Consider the following 8,291-nt stretch of genomic DNA (forward strand, 5'->3'; position numbering starts at 1 on the left):
ATGGGGCATGTAATTGCAGACATAAAGGTGAAGCTAAAGGCCCTTCATCAACGGCAAGTCTCTTTTGTTCGAAGGGAGGGGAACAACGTGGCTCATCTCCTAGCGCATTTTGCAGTGAAGAATTGTGTGAATAATTCATGGCAGCTAGTGCCGCCAGAGTGTATTTGTGATGCTGTGATGTCGGAGGTCTCTACTCCATCTGATTGATTCATTAATGAGAAATCTCTATTCTCTTCAAAAAAAAAAAAAAAATACCTTACTTTAAAAAATATAATTAAAATCCAATATATGCGATTTAAAAATAAAAAATAAAAAACCATAAAATTCATATATATATATATATATAATTTTCTCCAAACCAGTTTGGAGGAAATATCCTCCAACCCATTTAAAATAGTGCCAAATGTCTATAAACATTTAAAACGTACATTAAATTCTTAAAGTCATTAATAGCAGTTTACTAACTTCGACTAAAGTTTTAAATGTTTTTAAATTCTAGCTAGTCCTTTTGATCCATCTTTCCCCCTCCCCTCTTTGTTAGGTTTTCATCTCTAGCAGAGAGCGTCGTCGAAGGGGGAGAACCTTTGAGAACCTTTGTTCTCCCCCTCCGGCTCTCCTCCCCTCTCCTTCTTCTGCCTCCCCCCTCCTCTCCCATCACCCTCTTTCTCTTAACGAGCTAACCTATTTGCCTGATGCCCCTAGCTCTTTGGACGATTTTTTCCTTTTCCTTCCGCTTCGCCTCTTCCCCCTCCTTTGGTCCCTTTTTTTGCTTTAGGCTTTTGGATCGGCCGTTCTGTGCTCGATCTACTGTCCTTGCCGAACCCACGTCCTCGCTCACCCCTCCGCTTGTCCTCTTCAATTCTGTCCAGGTTCTTCTTGTTCTGGGCATTTTCCCTCGACAACCTTCCTCATCGACGTGGTTTCTAGTTTCTTTGTTTTATTTTCTTGTATTCTCTCCTTTTCCTATTTTTTGCTAGACTTTTTTGTTTTTTTATTTTTTGTTTTATTTTTTGTTTTTGCTTTTGTTGTTTCTGTTAGTTTACGTACTCTTTGTGGGTGATGCTCATGGGATTTGACTCAAACTTCCCCCTTCGTTTGAGTGCTCTGCCGATCTCCTCCGTGCCTGCTCCGTCGCCCATCGTCCTCTACTGGGTCTTTTTCTCTAGCTCCCCACCGCGATAAGCTTCCAACACCCCCTTCCGTTTTCGGTTCCTGGCGAGCGCACAATTGGTTCTTCTTTCTGGTTGCTGTCATCCTCTTAATGTGTTTTTTTCTGTTGGTTATTTCCCTGTAATTTTGTCTAGCTTTCCTTTTTTTTTGTTCTTTATCTTGTTTTGTTTCCCTGTATTGGTTTTGTTTTAGCTTGTGATAATTCTCAGTCGTCTCTCTCGATCTGCCCGCCTGATGCCCTTCGAGATAGTTGCTTTGGTCCAGACCTTTGGGTTATAGATGTGAATGTTATCCTTGCTTTCGGGTCGAGGAGATTAAGTTTTGGCTTAGGGCTCTCTGCCCTCAATACCGATGAATAAGAGCTACCTATGCATTGCTTTGAGTCTGTTTGACGCAGATTTGCTGTTTAATTTGAAAATTAGTCATAGGTTAGTGGATTTTGTCTAAGTCTGGAATGTAATACGTCATTTTTTACGCTTGTAACCTCGTGGCTTCGGCTATGATTGCTTCAGAGCTTTGCTCTGTGTTATTTGAGCTTTACGCTTGTTTATCAATGAATGAGATTGAACTGTTTCAAAAAGAAAAAAAACAAAAAAAAAAAAAAGTTTTGAACACTTGACACTATTTTAAATAGGTTGAAGAATATTTCCTCCAGACGGGTTTGGAGGAAATTTTTGCCCCATATATATATATATATGAGGAATGATAGAGACACAACTTTTTGACATAATTTTGGCCCAACTTTTCTCTTATGTGGTCATTTTTTTAAAAAACCAAATAAAAAATTCTGAAGTAATAACATCCTATGGGGTCTCTTTTTTTTTTTTTTTTTTTTTTTTTTTAAAAAAAAAACCTAGTCTTTTTCTTCAGAATAATGACCTTTTTTTTAAATGACCATTTTTCAGAAGAAAAATGCGATTTTTGTTTTTTTTTTTTAATAAAAAAAATACCGAATAAAAAGATGACCACATAGGATGTTATTACTTTAGATTTATTTTTTATTTATATTTTATTTTATTTTTTAAAAATGACATCATAAAAGAAAAGTTGGGTCAAAGTTATGTCAAAAAGTTGTGCCTTTATCATTTCTCTCTCTCTATATATATATATATATAGAAAAAAATATATATATTGGATTTTTTTTATAAAAAAAAAATACAAAAGAAAGGAAAAAGAAAAAATTGTTTTTGTGATAATCGCAGTATATATATATATTCATGAGCTATATATATATATATATATATATATATATGCTCTAAGAAAAACATATATTGGATTTTTTTTTTTTAAAAAAAAAAAAAGAAAAGAAAAAGAAAAAATTGTTTTTGTGATAATCGCAGTGGTTCAATTCTTACAAAAGTGGTGGATTTGGTGCTCGGAAAAGTATACTATTTTTTAGTTAATATATTATTGTTTTTTAGAGTGGGTTTTAGATTTAAATTTTTCTACTCAATCTCTCTTATTTTCTTATTTATTGTCTTTCATATCATATATTCTCTCTCTAAAACTCTCCATACACCCTGAAAATACTACAAATTCACATAATCCAATGAACTAACAATTTATGAATTTCATTGAAGCGAAAGAAAGTATACAAAAAAATAGCTATTTTTATTATATGAATATTTTTCTTTTTTCGTTTGTTTGTCTTTATTTCTTATGGTTTTGTTCTTCCGTTTCAAATTTTTTGTTCATATTTACATATATTATATTTTATTTTTACTCTAATAGTAGCTTTTTTTTTTTTTTTTAATTTTTATGTATATATGCAAATTAAGGTGGTTGAGAGAAAAATGTGTTTAAATCTTGAAATTAAATTATAATGATTTACTCAAATAATTTTTTGAATTTTTTTGCTTTTGAAAGCAAAGTAAGACACAAATTTATTTGATTATTGTCCAAAAAATGAATAGAAACTCTTTAGAAACAACAAGAAGATAATTAAGCATTGAACATGACATGAAATGATTTATTTGATTGCATTAAATATTGAGGAAAAGATTTTGTTATTTTTGTATCAAAAAAAATATATATTTGTTATTTTACTTTATATTATTTTTTAAATGTCCAAAATTATATGAGTTTTATTTGTATTGAAATATAATTGGTATTATACAAATATCATCACAATTAATTTCTTCTAATTTTCTATTAATGCTTTAATAATCAAAATCCAAATTTTCCTCTTGCTATTTTTTTTTTCTATATAATTCTTTTCGTTATAACATGTTTAAATTTTTATGGATTAAAATAAAATTAAGTGTCTTATGATAGTCAATTTTTATTTATTTTATTTTTTATTTTATGATTTATACATTCATGCAATATTTTGTGTAACTTTGTGTCACTATGTTTAGCAATGTACTGGTGCACAACTTTAAATATATATTTTTTTTATTTAAAGATGTAAGATATATTTTTATAAATATTTTTCTAACATATAATAAAATGCGTTTAAATTTTAAAATTAAATTATAATAAAGATCTCGCGCATAGCGCAGGTTATGAGCTAGTAATAATAATAATAATAATAATAATAAAATCAATAATAATACTAATAAAATCAATGCGAATTTAGATTTAGTTAAATGGTACCATAAATAAAAAATAAAATTAAAGTTGTTTCACCCTAAAGATCTTACAACGTGAAGGAATCATTGTAACGCCCCCAAAACTGGCATTGGCCAGCCTGCCAGGGTTACTGGCAATTACCCCAGTTTAACCAACTAGTGGCTAAATGGGGAACCGCCCCTCTAAGTATTATCAAAGTTAATGCATAGGAAGATGAAATAAATCTGAGAAATCTATAAATCATTATAAGTGCAAGTATAATCCTCAAATTAAAGACTTGAAGCAACTAACAATAATATAAAGCAAACCTGATAACAACATGAAAAATCTTAAAGCAAAGTCTGTAGTGGCAACTGTACTACTCTTAGGTTCTAAAAATAGGCTTCCTATAAGAGTAATAACCGCGTAAGTCTAACGACTTAGTAAGTAAACTACATGATGGAGTATGATATGAGTCCATTATTATTAAGCATAAATAAATGTGCAATTTTGGTAAACATTGAAAAGAGGTGTTATCACCGTTAATAAACCGTAAAAGTATTGTTTGGTTAACAAAAGGGTAGTGTATTCCCGGCGGCAATCGCCTAGATGTTTTAATGTCGAAAACTAATGCTTTATAGGTCATAACTATCATTTATGGTCTACCTGAGATATTACCCATTCTTAGTAGGGTTGGCGTTGTCCCGAAGGACCTGTAATACAATGTTGGTGCCCCGACCGTTGTACACTACCGTCCATAACACTAGCAGCCCGACCGAGTTTGACCTCAGGTGGCTCACATTACTAATAATGTACGTCTTGTAGTGACCGCCTGTTAAGGCTGCGCCGATCACGAAACAACCATTAGATCTAAGACCCATACAAGAACAGACATACATTTGACCATATAATCAAGTCTATATAGTAAACCCATGGCCATTATTCCGCACGTACTAGTGTACCATGTCATATAATGCATCTTATCAACTAATTATTAAAGCATTTACCAAGTTAGTACAAAAATGTAGACATGCTCAAATTATACGCGTGGTCAGCTGATCATATTCCACGTTTTTAAGGAAAATGTTCATAAGTGTTTACTTACCTCGTTCACCCGCTCGAGTCCTCCGACATCACAAATCTCCATTATAACGAAACACGACTCATCGTTATAAGCAGTACTAGAGAACTCTACGAGGTCCCATCTAACGAAAATGACTGCTAAAACCTTTGGACCACAATTTGGGGCTAAGGGGAGTGTGACCTGCTCTCTGGGCGAGCGCTCGTTCCCTAGGGCAAGCATTCGGCTAGGAGCTAGGGTTTGGCCAGAAATCTCCAAAAATACTTCTATGCTTCTATCGAAAGCTATATATTGGTATTTTCCTTCCTAGGCTCAAAATAAACACAAGCATCATAAGAAAACACAACACAAATAATCAAAGACGTGTTTAAAAGCCTTTTGAAAACAGTATTGGTTTTATTAAGAAATAGGCATATCCAAGTGAAAAATATATTATCGTGCAACTTTTTAAAGAGAATAATGGTGGGTTGAAAACCTTTCGAAATCGTTCTTGGCTTTACAAGAAAACAGGGTACAAGAACTTGTTATGGTATCTTTAAAACTTGTAACATTAAGAGAGTAGTAACAACAATTAGAAAAGCATGAAAGAAGGATTAAGAAGTCACCTTAGAAGATAGCTAGAGCTCCACACCTCCTCCTTCTCCAAGAACACTTACAAACCTCACAAACTCTCAAAAACCAACCAAGCAGGGTTTCTCTAGGGCAATAGAGGTTAAAATGAGGGTTAAGGGTCATATGGGGGTGGGTTTATATAGGGAAAAAAGTTGAGTGCGCTGTGTTACGAGCCTCCATAACGAGTGATGAATAATCAACGAGAGTGATAGATTTTGATAGGGTTTAGTAGGATAATTCGAGGAATCCTCGGCCTTCTAATTTTAAGGTAATTCGAAGAACCCTAAACCTCCCAAAACAACTACTAAAGTTGAATATTAAACTTTTCATAAATTTTATTGATCACTCTTAGGTTTATATAGACTATTACATGACAAAAATAAAAATACATGTAAATAGAAAATATAATTCTAATGGGAGACAAATCCCATATTTCCTACTAAAGATATTGCTTCATGAGAAAGCCTCTTATTTTCCTAATAAGAATAGTAATACATCATTATCATATTTAATAATAATTCTAATATAATTATAATATATATTCACTGGGTTATGACCCGTAACACTCATTTCCCCTTAAATTGGACACCCAAGGTCCTAAGATAATTTTCGTCATCCCATATTTGGTCCGGCCCATTAAGCAAAATGTTGCTCTTCCACTTTTCCACGTACATCATGTTTGAGAGAGAGAGAGGGAAACAAAACCAAGGTGTGAACCTAAATCCTTTTTTTTGTCCATAGACATCAGCGCAAACCCAATAAAATTGGGCATAAATTATTCTTTAGGTATGCATGCAAAACAATTTTGGGACTTTCAACACAAATTTGAGAGATTGATTTCTATGTGGTGGTGCTCCATTGGGGGGCTTCTAGGGGATGTGGGCTGTGAAGTAAGCGTTTCCAACACTTCCGTGGTGGCCTTTTTGAAGGTGGGTTCTCGTTGTTCTTTGCGAGCCACCGCTGTTGCATTTGCTTACTGGGCCACTGCATGTTCATCGGCACATTGTGGGGAATGAGATGTGGGATTTGAGTTTTGATAGGGGTGTGGATATTTTTGGTTGGTTGAGTTGATGGCTCTAATGGATTGTCTTTGTGTGAAAAAATTGGTATTAATGGTGGTTGGATTTTGAGCAATGGATGGCCTAGTGTGTGACCGGATGGATTTTCTGCAGATGAATTTGTGATGGGGGGTTTGGTAGTTTGGAGGAAGTTTGGTGGGTCTTGGGTGGTGGTGTGGCCAACAATGGTGGGCCTGGAATTTCTTTTGTTGGTAGCTTTTCTTGTGGCTTTTCCAGTGGAGATGGGTTTGAGTACGACACTACTTGTGGTGATGATGAAGCTTCATCATGTGGTTTGATGGAGTGCTGGTTGCCATAATCTCTACTACAGAATAGTAAACGTTCAAACATCTCCTCCATCTGGCAATTGGTTAACGACCTTACCTTTTTCTTTAAACGCTCCAATTGGTGGTGGGTCAATTCATGGTCTGTCATCACAATTAAGCTCTGATACCAAGTTTTTACGAGCCTCCGTAACGAGGGATAAATAATCAATGAGAGTGATAGATTTTGATAAGGTTTAGTAGGATAATTCAAGAAATTCTGGGCTTCCTAATTTTAGGGTAATTCGAGGAACCCTAAACCTCCCAAAACAAGTACTAAACTTGAATATTAAACTTCTCATATATTTTTTTGATCACTTTTAGGTTTATATAGACTATTACATGGCAAAAATATAAATACTTGTAAATAGAAAATATAATTCTAATGGGAGACAAATCCCATATTTCCTACTAGAGATTTTGCTTTATGAGCAAGTCTCCTTATTTTCCTAATAAGAATAGTAATACATCATTACCATATTTAATAATAATTCTAATATAATTATAATATATATTCACCGGGTTATAACCCGTAACACATTGCAGGAGAAATTCTGAAAATGTGCGAGCGCTTGTGTACTATGGTGTCAAATACTCGTGTACTGTTCACTACGGGTTAAAAATGCTTTTCTGGCATGCGATTTAGATATTGTCCAAGAGTCTGAAAATTGGTTAACAAGTGCTCACGTACTATAGTAGCAAGTGCTTGTGTACTGTTCACAAAAATTTAAAAATGCTTTTCAGGTGTACAATTGGGTAAAAATCATCGGTCAACAAAAAGTCAATGAGCGCTCATGTACTGTAGCAGGCGAGAGCTCGTGTGGTCCCCCACTCGAGCGTTCGTGTATTGTAGCTCAGAAAGTCCAAAATTTCGAAAATGCCTTTCCAGCTGTCCCTAATGATCCAAAATCCAATTAACCCCTAACCAAGCTATCTTAAGCCTAGTTAATTATTTTGGGTCACTACAATCGTATACGCTAAAGATCTTATAACGTGAAGGATTATATAGTAATTTATATATACACGACAAACACATAGGAAAGCCAAAAAACTTAATAGTAGGTCATTAAATGTCGTAAGCCAACTTAAAAGAATTCACAAATAGTAAGAGTTTTTTTCAAGTGACTAAGATATGAAGATCTACACATGCTTTGTGATGATCCACGATGGTCGCCTGTTGTATTAGCTGCATGCTCATCTTCATTTGTTAATCCATTCTCACCTATATATAAATAGATGCAAATGTATATTATGCAATCATATATATATTCTTAAGTAAACGGTAATGAATTGTGTTTGAGCGGCTAGTTTCCCTATAAAAAGGATAAAAGATAAAGGAAGAACAACATAAAATAATTTTTATTGTCTTTAAGTTATATAAGCCAACATTAAAGGATAAAAGATAAGCCAACATTAGAATTTTAAATTTTATGTTGTTCTTCCTTTATCTTTTATTAAGTTATTTTTATATAACTTAATGTTTGAGTAGCTAGTTCC

This window comes from Corylus avellana, chromosome ca11 (genome assembly GCF_901000735.1).
Source record: "Corylus avellana chromosome ca11, CavTom2PMs-1.0".
Taxonomy (NCBI): Eukaryota; Viridiplantae; Streptophyta; class Magnoliopsida; order Fagales; family Betulaceae; genus Corylus; species Corylus avellana.